At 39.9% G+C, this 17,625-nt stretch overlaps 1 protein-coding gene and 1 non-coding gene across 5 annotated transcripts in view; both read right to left on the minus strand.

The window, feature by feature from the left end:
* The window catches only part of FMNL2 (formin like 2), a 347,713-nt gene that overhangs the window by 162,561 nt on the left and 167,527 nt on the right, over nt 1–17,625 (minus strand). The gene's annotated exons all lie outside the window — the stretch shown is intronic.
* On the minus strand, nt 13,698–13,773 carry TRNAA-GGC (transfer RNA alanine (anticodon GGC)). Its single transcript has one exon. It is a non-coding gene; the product is annotated as a tRNA-Ala (tRNA).

A 17,625-nucleotide genomic window follows, 5' to 3' on the forward strand; every position in this document is an offset into this window, starting at 1 on the left:
ACTCCTGAGGTTGTGGGTTTGACCCCCTGTCAGGGCACATATGAGAAGCAATCAATGAGCACACAACTAAATGGAACAACTAAGTGAACAACAACCTGATGCTTCTCTTTCTCTTACCCTCTTCCTGTCTCTCAAATCAATGGGAAAAAAAGAAATATATACATACATACAACTTTATCATAAAAAAGAGATATTTCTCTAGAGGTTCCATATACATAATATGCAGCACTCCAATCACCTAATAAACCTCAGTTTAGATCATTTTTCTCACATGTCCATTTCTAAAGAAATCTTTCAGGCTAAACTAAACATTGTGTTTCAAAACTTGGTTTTGTGACAGAGTATTACTCTGAAGTACCTGTTGTCCTTTCATAATAGTACTCTCAAAAGTACTCCAATTTGGATGATTAATTATGATCATCCTAACTTAAAGGGTAATTACGTGCTGAAGAAATTAAGATATCAAGTCTACTTGGAGCTAAGGAAGAATTAAAAGTATAAAACTGGGTTTCAGTTTTTAAAAACTCAAGAGCAGACACTCAAAACCAGGCTGGGACCAGATGCACCCTGGTCTCCTCCCTGCCATCCTACAGTCCTGTGACTGTGAAGTCACTGGCATGGACAGTGAATCAGCACTTCTAATGGCCAAAACCACTAATGAGGTCGTCAGGTTCTGCACCTTGCTTACTGTATGTATGTTTTTAATAAGTTATTAATGAGTTTTAATTAGCCAAGTAATAAGCTGGCTTTACTTATACAAAGAAGAAAATACCGTAAGAATAGCAACTTATGATTTCTAAATTCTCATTTGTTCAAACGTTTTTGCATATTTCATTTTAAAATAGCTACAATTGGATCTTTTCCCTTATTTAACCAATTTTTTTCTTATAATCTTCCAACTTACCCTAAAGCAAATTCTAATTTCTTTTTTTATACAAAACCACACTTATAATACTCCAGAACTTTATTTTCTTTCTGAGAAACTCAGTGACTATATTTTTAGGCTGTCTCTTGTTCATTAAAAATAAAAGATGCAAGGACGTTTTCTCTCTCTCTCTCTCTCTCTTTCAGAACCTCTCATGCTTCAGGGGGGAAAAAAATCTTCTGACTTAATCAGACACAGAAATGCTAAAAGAAAAGCACATTCATGTCTGACTTTCCATAGCATCCAGGACAGAAGTACTACAAATAATTTAAGCTGGACAGAGGAAAATATTGTACAATATCCCCACTTAATTTCTGAAGCTGTACTTCACATGTGGTGGTATTTCAAGACAAAGTTCATTCACTGGCCTCACCCTTGCATTTCCCCACATTAGTACTTTCTACACTGAGGCCTGAGAGGGAGGTGGAGACAGTGCGGTTTCTCCCGCTGTCCTCAGAGCAGCAGCATGCAGATACACACATTCCTAGGTCACAACCAGGAGAACTGGTTCAAGAACTCTGGGACCCAAACCCAGGAATCCACCTTGCTTACAACTCTCTGGAAAAATCCTTATGTACATAATGTTTAATATCTACTGATTAAAAGGTACCTTTTAATTAGTGCATAAGAACCTACATTCAGTGAATAACCCAATTACTAGTTTTTCACAATTTTGAGCATGAATGTATATATATTTAGTATATATACATTACATATAATAATTATATATATGTATACTTTTTAAAACCTAATATGGGAAACAGGTTTGGGGAGACACATACTGGATATTTTTTTAAATTTTTTCTTTGTTGTTGTTGTTGTTTATTGAATTTGTTAGGGTGACACTGGTTAATAAAATTATACAGGCTTCAGGTGCACAATTCTATAACACATCATCTGTACACTGCATTGTATGTTCACCAGCCTGAGTCAAGTCAAGGAGGGTAGAGGGGGGAGAGATGGTGTTGGAGTGAGAACAGTCATATTTTTTAGTCTTTCTGCAGGTGGGTAAGGAGAAACCATGGGGAAAAAAGTAAAATGAGAAATGGACAAACTACTCCTCATTATGAAAAGCATGCAAAACAGGCCATTTATCAAAAGCAAGAGTACAAACTCAGTAGAAAAGGAGTATGTTGGCTCTTATTTTAACGATTTTTCCTTCTATGTTATAATACTTTTCCCAAAATTTGTCTGATCCTGAATAAAGAACTCCCATCAATTCATTCCTATCTATAGCTCCCCCTTATGCAGCTTAGAATCCATGGTCCTGGCTAACAGTATTCTTGACAATGTACTACAGTTTCTTGCTCCACTTGCTGTCTTTTCAGCACAGTCATCTGACAAACCCCCAAACCTAGACAGACTCAGTTACCAAATAGGCTCGTCCTGCTATGTAAGCGTCTGAGCACTGCTACAGAGTACCACCAAGCGGACAACTGGTCTACTAAAGAATGACAGTTACCACTCTCAAATGTCCTTCAACACTGCCCAGATAACCATCTTGATTTCTCCCATCAGCTCATTCTGCAGATACCTACACTAACCCTTTTCCGGTGTCTTTAAACTTCTAACCTCCATCGCCTCTCCTCACTTCCTCCTAAATCTAGACTCACCTCCTGCAGCTCACAAAGAAAATGAAAATTAATACCCTGACGTCAGAACTCTTTCCACCTCTTTCTAGGAAACTTACAAGCATACCACACATCTATACTCTCTCCTCACAATAAAATCACGGAATCTCTTCCTATCTTTGGAAACTATTCTCTCCTATGTTTGTTATTCACAGGGCCACTGTGGAAACTATAGTAAATGTTTATAATCCATGATTTATAAATATATTTATAATCCATGATTCTAAATGAATGGTTATAAAAAGTCTTCACTAAATAGTAACTGTTTTCACTATTAAGCTTTCCAACAGAGCTGTCTCCAAGTGGGTGCTCTAAGGATAAAACAATCAATCTCATTATCTAAGTACAGAGACTCAGATAAGCCAATACTTCAAACAAAGATTCACACAGCTACTACTTTCCCCCAAAAACCTGAGAAATAATCCAAAGATTCACCTCCACAGAAAAAACTTATCTCATAATTTCATATGAGAACTAAAAGCTTAAAAATTAAGGCACCAATATGGTCTTGTCTTTGCTGATTTTAGCATTACTCAGGCTTAATTATAAGGTCTACCGGAAAGTTCTGTCTGTCTCTATCACAACAAGTTTCAACACGTAAGCACATGTTTATTTGGTGCATGTGTGCCTCTCTATTTTTATCACTTAATGTATACATACTGACGTAGCAAATTAACTGAAACAAAGTTGATTCACATTAGTCTTATGTGTGAAGCGATAGCGTACCCATGGCTACTGATAAAGTTCATTTACGCCACTGTATTGTATACAAATCTCAACAAGGAAGAAATGCTACAGAAGCATGTAGAAATTTATTGAAAGTGTTTGGTGAAGGTACAGTTTCTGATAGGACATGCAGAAGATGGTTCGAAAAATTCGAAACAGGTGATTTCGACCTTTCTGATAAGCCACATTCTGGGCGACCATCTTTGATGGATGACTATGTTAAGACCATGTCTTAAAGGAGCAAGATCCTTTTCTGACAACACTGGAGATCGCAGAAAGGCTTAATTCAGCTCAGCAAACCATTTCGAACCATATTAGGTTGATAGGAAAGTTTATTGACGGTAAGAAAAATTTGTATTTTGTTTTATTCCAAAAACGGACAGAACTTTCCAGTAGACCTTATATAAATGGTGGGGTACAATAGCAAAAATTACTACTACCCATTTCATACTTGCTATAACCACTTAGTTGCCAGTTTCTCTTTCAGGAAACTAAAACTTGTAACATTTAAGTGAACTGGAAGAGTTGTATCACAAAGTGTACACCACCCCTTGCTGCCAATATTGAACCAGCCGCCAATACCTAAATCACAGGGTTCACGGGACTCCATTAGAGAAACAGTACAGCATGTATGTTCACAAGACCTATACACAGTAACCTTCCTTCCACATGAAGGAGTATTAGCAATTAATTCCAGGAACACAATCCAGCTCTAACTCTAGGGCCAGTCTTGTTTTTCTTTTCAATAAGTCATGTGGTGGAATAAGAATCAGACTTATTTCTCAATCTTTAAGTTTATTTGAAAAGACAATCTAGTTCTCACTCTCCTGCTCTCTTGGTGGGCCAGAAATATCCAGGGATCCTTATCGCGGTTTGTCAATTTTCCTCTGGGTGTTGCCTATCACAACATGTTATCTTCAGAGATTCTCCACCCAAGTCATCCTGCTCTGAAGTCAGCCCTGTCTGATTCACTGTTCTGCTTTTATTAACACCAGGCAAGCTCTACTAAAGTAAACCCAGCATTGCTTCAGAGGTCAACGTTCTATTTCCCAACTGTGCAAAAGAAAAAGCAGACAGACTTCCTCCCGGCTGGAGGGAACACGAGAGTGAAAGTCAGATGAATTCTTTAGTAAATCCAGAGTTGGGTTTGGGGCAACATAGTACAACTTAACTCTCCAGAAACCTATACAAGAGAACCAAAAGCACAATATTACCAAAATAAAACTGTGTAATTCAGACCTGACCAGTGGTGCCACAATGGATAGATCATCAACCCAAAACGCTGAGGTCCCCGGTTTAAAACCCTGAGGTTGCCACCTTGAATGTGGGGCTCCAGGATTGAACGTGTGATCATCAACATGATCCAAAGATCACAGGCTTGAGCCCAAGGTTGCTGGCTTCAGCAAGGGGTCACTGGCTTGGCTTGAGCCCCCCCACCCTCACCCCACCCCTGTCAAGGCACATAAGAGAAGCAATCAATAAACGACTAAAATGAAGCAACTATGAGTTGATACTTCTTAATCTCTCTCCTCCCCCTTTCCCTCCTCTCTCTCTAAAATCAATTTTAAAAATATTTTTTTAAAAATTATAACTCAGTGTGCTGCTAACATGTGCACACACAAATGTGTGTTTGTGGATCATACATGTTTTAAGCTTGTTAGAATCACAAGCCTGAACGGCTGATGGCCAAGTCTGCCAAACAAGTAGCTAGTGAAACCTATGCACACCCAGGCTTTCTCATACGGATTAGAACCCACTCACATTTAAAAGGCATATACCTTGAAAAAGCCTGTACTAGGTCTTGAGTGACCTGTAACAACAGCAGGTAATCTTCACAAATTAGGTACTTTCTCACTTCTCTCCATCCTAGTGATTTTTTTGATTTAGATGTTAAGTGGCCTTGGTTATTAACTAAGTCATGGTTATGAAAAGTTCTAGAGCTGTATTATATGAAGCCCTACATACACATCAGGGACCCAACAACCAACACACTCTGCCATCCTCCCAAACAACAACTCAACGGTCTGCAGGGAGAGGGAGGCCAGGCTGTACACAGTCATTCTCAGGCCGCCTGACCATCATAAAGAAAATCACATCAATGAAAATTCTAACCATTCATTTGTTAACTTCATTTTTCTGGGTTTTCAATGGCCTTTTTTTTTTTTTTTTAGTATTTATTATTTTTTTTTTTTTTTTTTTTTTTTTGTATTTTTCTGAAGCTGGAAATGGGGAGAGACAGTCAGACAGACTCCCTCGTGCACCCCACTGGGATCCACCTGGCACGCCCACCAGGGGGCGACGCTCTGCCCACCAGGGGACGATGCTCTGCCCCTCCGGGGCGTCGCTCTGTTGCGACCAGAGCCACTCTAGCGCCTGGGACAGAGGCCAAGGAGCCATCCCCAGCGCCCGGGCCATCTTTGCTCCAATGGAGCCTCGGCTGCAGGAGGGGAAGAGAGAGACAGAGAGGAAGGAAAGGGGGAGGGGTGGAGAAGCAGATGGGTGCTTCTCCTGTGTGCCCTGGCCGGGAATCGAACCCGGGACTTCTGTACGCCAGGCCGATGCTCTACCACTGAGCCAACCGGCCAGGGCCTCAATGGCTTTTTATTTAATTTTTTCAACAGCTTTTAGCTGTGAATTTCAACGAGCTTGAAGGGACATCCTGAATATTTCATCTTCAGGATCTGCTCTCTCATCGCTAATACGTACTTTTCCAATGGGCAGACTTTCTCCAAACAGGCTTAACAGGAAACAGTTTACCAAGCTTCTGGTGAAGGAAAGCTGTTTAACCTTCAGTTTGTCCATTTAAAGAATGCCGTCAGCCCTTCCCAGCCTGCCCAGGTCCTAAGTAACCCTTTTCTCTCATGCCTACGTCCCTCCAGGAAGCCATATATTCATATATAGGCCCTCTCTGTTTACAAAGATGCCAAATTCCTTCACTGATTGACTAAATAAAGTAATTGATACAAGCTCCAGTCCTTCTCTTTCTGAAGTAGGGACCATTTGCCGTGTTTTCCATATAATGCATGTAACTGGTAAGGTCTCTAAACATTCAGGTAAATTTATCTGTTGGTCTTCAATTTTATATTCTGTGGTGAGCTTCAAAACTCAGTACTCTCAAGAATTTAAAGGAAAAAGGAGAGGAAAACACTCCTGCTATAACAACAGCAATGTATTTTCCAAAAATTATGCAGGACAATAAGTCACACAAAAATCATGCCAGCAGCAAAATCTGAAGACAAAGAATGAAATGTCGATCTGGAAGACTAATGTAGTAATGTTATATGTGTGACAACAGAAATAATACGTGGTTGAAAATAAGAGGTTCCATAGAAAGTAACCTCACAAAATCATAAATTTGTTTGTTTGTTTGTTTGTTTTACAGAGACAGAGAAAAAGTCAGAGAGAGGGATAGATAGGGACAGACAGACAGGAACAGAGAGAGATGAGAAGCATCAATCATCAGTTTTTCGGTGCAACACCTTAGTTGTTCATTGATTGCTTTCTCATATGTGCCCTGACCATGGGGGTACAGCAGACCGAGGAACCCCTTGCTCAAGCCAGCGACCTTGGGTCCAAGCTGGTGAGCTTTGCTTAAACCAGATGAGCCCGCGCTCAAACTGACGAACTCAGGGTCTCGAACGTGGGTCCTCCGCATCCCAGTCCGACGCTCTATCCACTGCGCCACCTCCTGCTCAGGCGATGAGCATAAATTTTTAACTGGGTAAGCCATGATGGGTTGTCATCCAGGTAACTTTTTACTAAAAGGTTTATCTTTGCAAGCCCTGTCCACTGTCTCTCTGCATCAGGGTTACCACAGCTTTGAAATGACTCTCTTTGGCCCTGGTTGGGTAGCCCCAATACTCCAAGGTTACGTACGGGTTTAATCCCCAGTCAGGGCACATGCAAGAATCAACCAATGAATGCACAAGTAAGTAGAACAACAAACCAATGTCTCTCCCCCCTCCTTTCCTCAATCTCTCTCAAAAAATCAATTAAGTAAAAATGACTTTTCAGGCTCCTCTTCTGAAGCCAGTGCACCCTCAAGAGAGCACATAATCTGAACTATCCTGTAATCCAATCGCTACCTTGCTCTCTACCACTTTCAGTAATCTTCTTTACATTCCCTCCTTAATTTCAAATATATTTTACAAACTGCAAACTGTTATATTCTGAAGCATTTAAAATATTGCTTCTTGGCATATGTCATCACTTTGGCTCAAATAAACTCATAAAAATTATCAACAGGTTTGGTTTGGACGTTTCTTACATCAACAAACGCAATTTTAAAAAAATGAAGAAAGGAGAAGGAAGTAGATTAAGTTCATTGACTATAATACAGGAAATAGCTAAGAGTTAGAGAATATCATTAAAAGCTTAATAATGTAAGGTTAAATAAGGAACCAGTGGCTGAGGGCTTTTTATTAAAGTATTATACAAAGGTAACCTCATAGAAAGGCAGAGGGAAAACACTTTTTTTATATATAATATTTCATTATATCATGTAAAATGCAAAAGAGTACCTATTGTATGCTACCTAGTAAAGCAAAACTCTAAGCTAGTCCTCAAGATTCCTGCTCTTTGGCGTACATGTCCTGTATCATCTCTGCAGTATGGGCAGGAATTAGGAAGATGACAGAATTTCACTCTTCTGATTAGGTTACGTTATACGCAAAGGTGAAGAGAGATTATCCTGGGGGGATCTGATCTAATCAGGTGCTTATCTAAAGAGTGCTTAGAGTCAGAAAAAAAAAAGTAGAAAAACTCAAAGCAGAAGAGATACTCTTCTATTAGTCTTAAAGAGGTAAACCGTATATTGCAGAGAAAGCCATATGGCAAAGGCTGTGGGCAGATTCTAAGAGATGAGGCTTCAGTTCTCTGGTCACAAGGAGCCGAGTTCTGCCCACAACCAGTGAGCTAAGAAAGAAGTGAATCTGGCACCCTGAGCAAGAGGGGCCATCTCGGCAAGGCCCCGTCTGCACAGCCAAGGAAACGAAGGTAAATGGTTTCTGTTATTTTAAGCGACTAAGTTTGTGGTCATTTTTGTGCAGTAATAGAAACCTAATATCCCATCTTTCATATAAGAAAGGAAGAGAAAAAAAAATACGTATGTGTCTACTAATTTGCGCAAAGAAATTACCAGAAATAATAGTGAAATTCAAAGGATTCTTTAAACCTGAATGACTCTGTTGCCTTTTGGTATTTTGTTTGTTTGTTTTTAATTTATTGATTTTAGAGAAAGAGGGCAGGAGAGAGACAGAAACATCTGTTTCTGTATGTGCGTTTCTGTATGTGCGCTGACTGGGGATCGAACTGGCAACCTCTGTGCATCAGGATGACACTAACCAACCGAGCCAGGGGTTGGTATTGTTTTTAATAAAAAGCTTTTCCTAAAGGAACTCTAAAGTCCCCTTTACATTTCCAAGCTTTGTAATGAATAACAGAATCAGTGAGCAGGCAGAATAGCCAAATAGGGTGCTCCTATGCAAAACTGCAGGTGTTACACATAGTCCTGACAGCAAACTTTTCCCTTTTATTTTTAAACTGAGCTAAAATAAAAGAGCTGACTTTATAGGGGTGACTCCTGTGTTACAACTGTGTTCCATTTGCTTCTCTGTGGACTCTACTTGAGTCTATATACACACCATACACAACATAATCGGTGGATAGTAAGTTTCGGCAAATGAATAAAATCTGCAGGGTCTTGACAACATGCTTTTGGAGCCAGCAGTCTCAAAGTGTACCAGGTCACTTTCTAACAAGCTATAACCTCCAGGTTACTTTGACAATAGCCCAGAAACATGAGAACTCTTCATTTTGTAATCAAATTTAAAGAACAACCTGAAATCATCATGCAATAGTTTGGGCAAAACCAGTTTGCCACAATGATGTTAACATCTTTCAAACAATTGTTAATTCAACCAAAATGATAATTCTCAGGTTAAATTAATATTGTCTCTCTCTGAAAGGAAAGAAACTAGTAGCAATTTAAGACAGTTTTGTTTAATGCCATACATTTCTTAAGCCAAATGTAAACACTACTGAAACATGAAAAACAGTTACTATGGGCTCTGGAAACTGCAGCATTATTGCTCTGGTGGTAGTGTCCCTTCGATTTTGCCCCCATCGCACTTTGTGGAGTCTATGACCCCGTTTTACAGTCAGCCTCCTTCTAAATTTGACTTTTTTTTCTTTTTTGTCAGCTTTGTCTCTAGTTACTAAAAAGAAACTTGTTATTTTGGATCAGATCCTGAGGGCAAAATAGGAAGTACAATAACATAGAAGTCAAAGGCCTTTTATAATTTTAGTCCAACAAAACACTCACCCTACAAAGGAAAAGCTCTCAGCTTCCTGAAGATGCCCCCCCCCCCCCAGCTGACCCTCGTCCATCCTTCAGCGTTCCGGAGGCCTCGGCCTGACTTGCCCGATGCTGCGTGCATTCCTGGGGCAGATGGGTCAAGAAAGGACCCACCAGGAAATGCGGCTGGCTTTCTCTCCTTATAAATCAACACTGTGTATATATATATGTGTGTGTCTGTTGTTTTTAATCAAGCCTGTGTACTCACCAAGCAAAGAACATATGTAAGCCAAATGGCTTGCTAATATCTAAAATGAGTGTTACAGTTTTCTAAGAACTGCAGGATCCTAAATGCTGGCTACCCTATAAGCCCCAATTAAAAGTGACAGAGACCGTTCATTTTATCAGCACCTTCCTTTCTTTCTCTCCACAGTAACACATTCTTCTAGAAAGTTAGGGCAGCTGAGTTTCAAAAGGTTCTGCTTATTTTCTCTATAAAGATTATTTTCAAAATTCTAAGGCATTTTTTAAGAGGAGGAAAGAAAGATATTAAATTAGAAGCCTATCAAATGCTGAATTTAAAATGAGGACAAGTTTGGTGAGAAAACAATTTGAGCTCTTAACCCAAGTTCCTCCTCAAGAACATTTTCCCTAATTGAATAACAATTTCTTGCTTCTTTAAATTCCTGGAGCTCTTCCACATTGCGCCATACCATCTAGAACTTCTTCTTGCAATGCCTATTCTAATCATTAACGCTGTATGGCTACCTCTTGTTGATCTAACTAGGTTATGCATTCTTTCAATCTAGAAAATAAACATCTATTCCCTCCCCCCACCCCCAATTAAGGCTGGTTTCATACTGGGCAGCAGTAGGCACATAATACTTTCAAATGCTTTCATGAAAACTGTTAGGCAATGAAATAATCTTGCACAACAAAGTAATACAGAAGAAAAATATATATAAAACAATTACTAATATATCAGCTATTTTCTTTTTTTTCTTTTTATTTTTTTTTACAGGGACAGAGAGAGAGTCAGAGAGAGGGATAGACAGGGACAGACAGACAAGAATGGAGAGAGATGAGAAGCATCAATCATCAGTTTTTCGTTGCGATACCTTAGTTGTTCATTGATTGCTTTCTCATATGTGCCTTGACCGTGGGGCCTTCAGCAGACTGAGTAACCCCTTGCTGGAGCCAGCAACCTTGGGTCCAAGCTGGTGAGCTTTTTGCTCAAGCCAGATGAGCCTGCGCTCAAGCTGGCGACCTCGGGGTCTCGAACCTGGGTCCTTCCGCATCCCAGTCTGACACTCCATCCACTGCACCACCGCCTGGTCAGGCTCAGCTATTTTCTTTTAATCAGAAACTTATGAAAGTTGCTTCTTGGTTAAAACAAATTTTAATTAGAAAGTTCAATAAAGTAAAAGAAGACTATCTGATCTGCTTGGGTCCTGAAAAAAAATTAGTGTCAGAAGGAATAAGGGATGATTAACTCCTCAAAAGGGGTTAATCAGATCTTTTAAAAGACACCAGATCTTTTAAAAGATTAGTTTCGTGTCTGAGTTGAAGCTAATTAATTCAACACAAATATGAATGAAAGATAAGGAAACAAGCATTTTCCTAATTCAACACTATATTTGAGCATCCCACTTACAAAGCATCAGATAAAAATGGAAGAAAAAATTAGTAATTTCAAAGCACTTAAACTAAAATTATTCTCCAGTTGATAAAAGCCAAAATTAATGACAACAGACCATATCTATTATTGAGAACTGAGATAGCAAGGCCAAAAATATTGAACTAATTTCCTTGCTAAAAAGCATTACTTAAATATTTCTGATACTATGATGTTTTAGAAAGAGATCTTACAAAAATCTTCCCTGAAATGAAGTTCCTGTTTTTATAGGCGGACCATGAGCTTTGATTTAATCTATCCCAGTTGCTTTGGGGGGTAGAGATTACTCTAACAAGAAATTACACAGAGCAAGAAAGCTGTTTTGAGGGCAGGGACTGGGGAACTGAATGATGTCATTATAGGAGATTCATAGACAAGGCTATACCTAAACCAGGATTTACCAAACTTCTGTTATGTTCCCATTCCAGGTTAGTAAATTATTTTTTTAATCAGTTTATTGTTTTTCACGCTATAAATGTTATTAACTAGAAATATAAACTTTGAATCAGTATCATTCTGTTGTATTACAGAATTCGTTTTTAAAATTACCTTTAATAGTCATTATAGTCAGTTTGCAGATAAATTAAAATACATCCTACAATTTAAAGTAATTTCAAGGAAAGGGGGTAAAAAAGCAAATTAGGTGTTTAGCCAGTGGGATTTTAGAGAATGAATTTTCTTGTGGCCAATTTAGCTCTACTCTGGTTAGTGATCAAGGGACAAGAGCTTCCAGCCAGTAATTCACACCCATTGTCCTTTCACAGAACTGAGTGGGAGAGAACACCACACCACCCAGGCAGACCAGCAGCCACTCAGCTGATGCAGAATGTTTCTGAGGCCTAGGCAGCAACCCCAGCGCCCCCTCCCTCACCCCACCCCAATTACTGTGCAGCAAGTAAGTTCCCTAGCTAGGCTCCAGTTTATACTAGAGCAGAAAAGAGAGATCATAAATCCAAGGAACTTCCGCCTTCAATCAGGATGGGTTGTCTGCCAGATGTTCATTTTTACTGGCTTTTTTTCCACTGGACAATGGGGTGGGGAGGAGATGAGAACACATTCTCTATACCAGTAATTTTCAACCAGCAACAGCATAAGCAAGCACATCGCTCCTCCCTGCACCCCCCCCCCCAAACAGCACAAGAGTGACACAGTGGGATCAGGAACAGCCTTGTTATTTGAGGCAAATGGCAAGCAAGATGGAAGGTATAAAAATAACGTAACGCATTTAAGATGATTATTTCCCATTTCTTGACACAGCTAGATAATACTTGGCCAGCTACATAACACATTTGCTTTTCCATCCCCACCCATCTGTAATTTCTTTTTCTTTTTCAGATCAGATGTTCTGTTCACACACTGGTCCACAAACTACTTGCTTGGAGCCTGACGATTTTCCTTTTGCTTATTTTCAACTCCATAAACTGTTTCCTGAAAATATAGTTTTATCCAAAGTGTATGGCAAAGCCAAGGCTCATCAGCATGGCATGAAACAACAGGATTTTTAAGTTTATCAAACAAACACGCACACACACAAACACATGGGACCACAAAAGCTGACATGAAACATCTGTATCCCATGCATGCAACAGAACTGTTAAATTCTTGGCTCACACACAACAGACAAGTCAGCTCAAAAGCCAAAGACTTCCAGGAAAGTTTACGTTCGGTACATCATAAACTGTGGCAATGAACGCAAGTCCGCCCAGAATTGGCCTGAGCAGGGGGATGGAAGTTTTTGGTTTTCAAAGAAAGAAATGAACGTAAACACTGCACACCTGCATTATACTGTCCCCTGGCCACCCCTCATGTTAGACTCACTCCCAACTGAGACTCCATGTTTCTCGCCCACACCATCCCTCTCCACCTCCCCTTTCTGGCAAGTTTCCTCATCACCTCTGCCACAGCTCGATTAACACCTCAGGACATTTTTAGTACAATCTTTAAATCTTCCCCAGTGACAGCCAGAACTTGAAATCTAGCATCTGTTTTTCTAAGTTAGGGAGAATTAAAAGGGTCTGTCACACATTCTCTTTGCTAATTCATAAGCAGCCACATGATGCTAATTAAAAATCTATTCTAGTCTTTGTGGTTTATCACTAAAATACAGGTGCTGGGTTTTTTTTGTTTTGTTTTCTTTTGTATTTTTCTGAAGCTGGAAACGGGGAGAGACAGTCAGACAGACTCCCGCATGCGCACGACCGGGATCCACCCGGCACGCCCACCAGGGGCGACGCTCTGCCCACTAGGGGGCGATGCTCTGCTCCTCCGGTGCGTCGCTCTGTTGCAACCAGAGCCACTCTAGCGCCTGGGACAGAGGCCAAGGAGCCATCCCCAGCGCCCGGGCCATCTTTGCTCCAGTGGAGCCTCGGCTGCGGGAGGGGAAGAGAGAGACAGAGAGGAAGGAGAGGGGGAGGGGTGGAGAAGCAGATGGGTGCTTCTCCTGTGTGCCCTGGCCGGGAATCGAACCCGGGACCTCGGCACGCCAGGCCGACGCTCTACCACTGAGCCAGTCGGCCAGGGCCAGGTGCTGGTTTTTTATATTCCCTAGTGATTAAACACTTTCAGTTCAGTTATGATGACTAAAACCCTCAATATGTTTTGACTGACAAATGTTTTAATCCAAACTGTCAGTCACACAAACTTTTCTGACAACTGAATCTTTGGCGGGTCAGCTTCAGACACTATCTCCCAAGCACAAGATGCAAACCATGGACATTTTCAACAACTTGTTAAAGTTTAAAATGGTCCCTATGATCAATGAAATAACATCAACATTTAGGGGTAAGAAGTTGAGTTCCCAATTCCCAGATCCCTCTCCCCCCAAAAAAACACTATTAACAGTGTAGGAGGCATCCCTCTCCACGCCCTGTGTTCTGCCCTTACAAGTATTGTGTTTTATACACAGTGACATAGAGCATCTGCAGCGACGCTGTTCGCTCTGGGGTCAACTGTTCTGTTCGACTTGGTCGTGCTTTCGTGCTATTCATTTTTCTCAAATGTCACATCCCTTATTGGTACAGGTAGCTAGTGAGGGTTCCCCGCACTGTAGTGTAAGGCATTTCTACCAAAGCAAACTCTTCTAAAGCGACATTGAGAGGCATACAGAGGAGGACACACAAGCTGGGCTCCAGAACTGCTAAATAAGGCAGGCTTCCTTCAGGGGTGCTGCCTTTCCCTTTCTGTCTGTCTGACAGCCAGGAATGCTCTTGTTACTGTTGCTGCTGCCGCTGTTCTGTTTTTCCCTTCAATTTCCCACCATGCAGGAAACTGTAGCTATTCTTCCCAGCCCCCCAAAGCTTCTTTTGGTTATATAGTTCTTTTCATGCTATTAGCCTATGAGCAAGTAATCAACCAACAACTCCTTGTACCAGAAAGAAGAGTGCTGACAGGGTTCCGCAGGCATCCGCTCGGTTCTCCATCCCAGTGCACGGCCAGCGCTCCTCCCAGGGGGTGTGCTCGGAACTCAGACCCCGCTCATGGTTCCCACCGGAAGCTGCTTCCTACTTGGTCATTGGCCTCACCTTCTTACGGGAAGAAACATCATGGCAGCACTCCTCTGACTTCAGCTGCCAACTATTTTCCAAAAATGCCTTTGGATTTCTTGCCCACTAAGGGTTCCTTTCCTATTTCCTATAGGTTTATATGCATGTTTTGTCATTTCAATGGGAAGGCAAAGCGATGAGCCCACATAAATGTACGCATTATAAATAAGGTTGCTCTATATATAGTTCCACAATAACCACATTCCCTCACCCCATTCTCAAATATTGACTCCAAAACCATGTGTTAGAATCTTGCAGATTGATTCAAGCCAATGTAACTTAATTTACAGGCATTTAATGTAGCTATTAGTTTTGGAGACAAATTACACATATTAAAAGGAAAATAAGTGCTGTGATTAAAAATGTGTGTATGTAATATCATATCATGCATTCTGTATTCAAAGTGTATACAAAATAAGTAACATCTTATCTTAGTATTATTATCTCAGTATCTAAGATTATCTTAGTATCATTCATTTTTCTTGCATGACCAGTATATATCTTGAAAAAAATAGCACTTTTGATTGCATGAGCATGACTGGTATGACCAAGGCTTCAATGCCAATAAAACAACTAGGCTTAGGCAGATAAAAAGCTTACTTGCTGGCTCGCTCTCTAACGATCTGACCAATAAATAGCCTGACCTTTCTCTTGCCCTCAATTGTCAAATAATAAAATGACACTTGATACTAACACCCATAGACAAGATCTTTATAAAAACCTCATAGAGGTAGACTGCTTCATCTTGAAAGTGTGAAATTTACTTTAACTTCAATAAATCACAAACCCCAACAAGACCCAGCATAGAGTCCATTTCTTTCACAGTACTAAAATGAAATACTTTTGCTGCCACATAGAAACTAAATTTCTTTAAAAAATGATTCATCTAAAAGTGTTATATTTCAAACACACATGAGTACACAGAACATAACACATTCCCCATGAGCCCAGACCCACTTCTTATCAAACCTTAACCTCTGCACATTTCCTTCAGACATTTTCATGTATGTTTTAAAGATTATTTTTTTTGATAGTCATAGTACGGCTTGATCAAGGTCTAAGAAGAAGAAAGACAAATAAATAAATCAAAATTTAAAAAAATACTATGTAAGAAAAGAAACCATTGGAAATAGGTTTTGGCCCTGGCTGGCTGGCTTAGTGGATATAGCATCAGCCCAGCATATGAACATCCCAGGTTTGATTCCCAGTCAGAGAACACAGGAGAAGTAATCATCTGCTTCTCTCCCCCTCCCTTACCCCTTTCTCCCCCACTTACCCTCTCCCAGACAATTGCTCAACTGGTTCGAGTGTCAGCCTCAGATGCTGAGGATGGTTCAGTGGGTCCCAGCGTCAGCCTCAGGTGCTAAAAATAGCTCAGTTGATTCAAGTATTGGCCCCAGATGGGTTTGCAGGGTGGATCCCAGTTTGGGGCACATGCGGGAAGAGTCTATCTCACTATCTCCTCTCCTCTCATAAATACACACACACACACACACACACACACACAAAAGGAAAGGAAATAGTTTTCATTTTTATTGAAGCCAAAATCTGGCCTATAAACTATTATTCTTCGTAATATGCTGAGCACTCACTGTTACCATTGATGCTGATAAACTCTATCTTTATGTGGAGACACTAAACTCTTAATGATACACCTGAAAGTCAGTAATAGATTTTAGATAAAATTAAAGCAATCTTTTTACCTAAATTCTCTACCTATGCTCAAGAAAATTTTCCATGTTCTCAAATATGTATAATTTGTGATTAATAAAAATTATAGTATTTTAACTTCTGGAATTAAATTTATTTCTAAGTACTGAATACAAGGGGAAAAGACTGGCAAGCTTAACAATACTCAAACATGAGATTCAAACAAGGCAGTCAGAACTGCTGTGACCACAAAGTCCCTCAGGACAAGTTTCCCTGCTTTTAGAAAGTAAGATTCCTCCAAAGGTTATCAGAGGGTAATACATTTATGCTATCATATCATCACTGACATTAAAACTCCCTAACACAGTGTACAAAGAGCATAGAGCAGGTGCTCATTATTGCTGGATGCATTCACTGTCTGGGTTATGCAGAAGGGCCAATTCAATAGCCTATTAAAGTAAATACAACTTGACTTTAGCTCACACTGAAGAAAAACCAGATCTTAAGCAGTTTAGTGACAACTCATTCCTATTACTACATTTTTCTAGAATATCTGTAAACTCTTAAACAACATGGGTACATAAATAACTAGGCCTACTGATGCTAGTAGTAAAATAGCTTTTTCATTATGAATCTCAAAAAGATACAAGAAAACAAAATAACACAAAAAGGGATTTATTCCCCCCCCCCAAAAAAAAACAATTTAGAGAGCTCAGCAGCCACACCCGGTGCCTCTTAAACCCCTACAGAAAGTAAGGCCTGAATAACAAATTCGTAACTCATCAAGATGTTCCAATGTTCTGTTACAGGTTAACTCAAAGAAACCTTATTTTCAAATCCTGATATCTGAATTCCAAAAGCCAAAGTTAATAATAATGGATGGGAAAAGGTAAAGTGTTTAACCATCAATTCAAAAAAAAATCAACAAGAAACTGCCAATGTCACTGCATTAAAATTAATAAGATTTAAAAATAAAAGAAACTGCCCTTTTTCCAAAGTGATTCTAATTCATCAAAGTTTTATTGTAGAGGGCAATTCATAATAGCCCCCAGAACTTACTTCTAAGTTAAAAAGCTTAGAGCCCAGTCCCCATCTCTCTATTCCCTAGCACAGCTATGAAAAAAGCTCCCAAAGAATGGAATATTGTTAAGAAAGTGAAAAGCTCTCCTTTGATAGAAGGT

The sequence above is a fragment of the Saccopteryx bilineata genome, chromosome 5 (genome assembly GCF_036850765.1).
Source record: "Saccopteryx bilineata isolate mSacBil1 chromosome 5, mSacBil1_pri_phased_curated, whole genome shotgun sequence".
NCBI lineage: Eukaryota > Metazoa > Chordata > Mammalia > Chiroptera > Emballonuridae > Saccopteryx > Saccopteryx bilineata.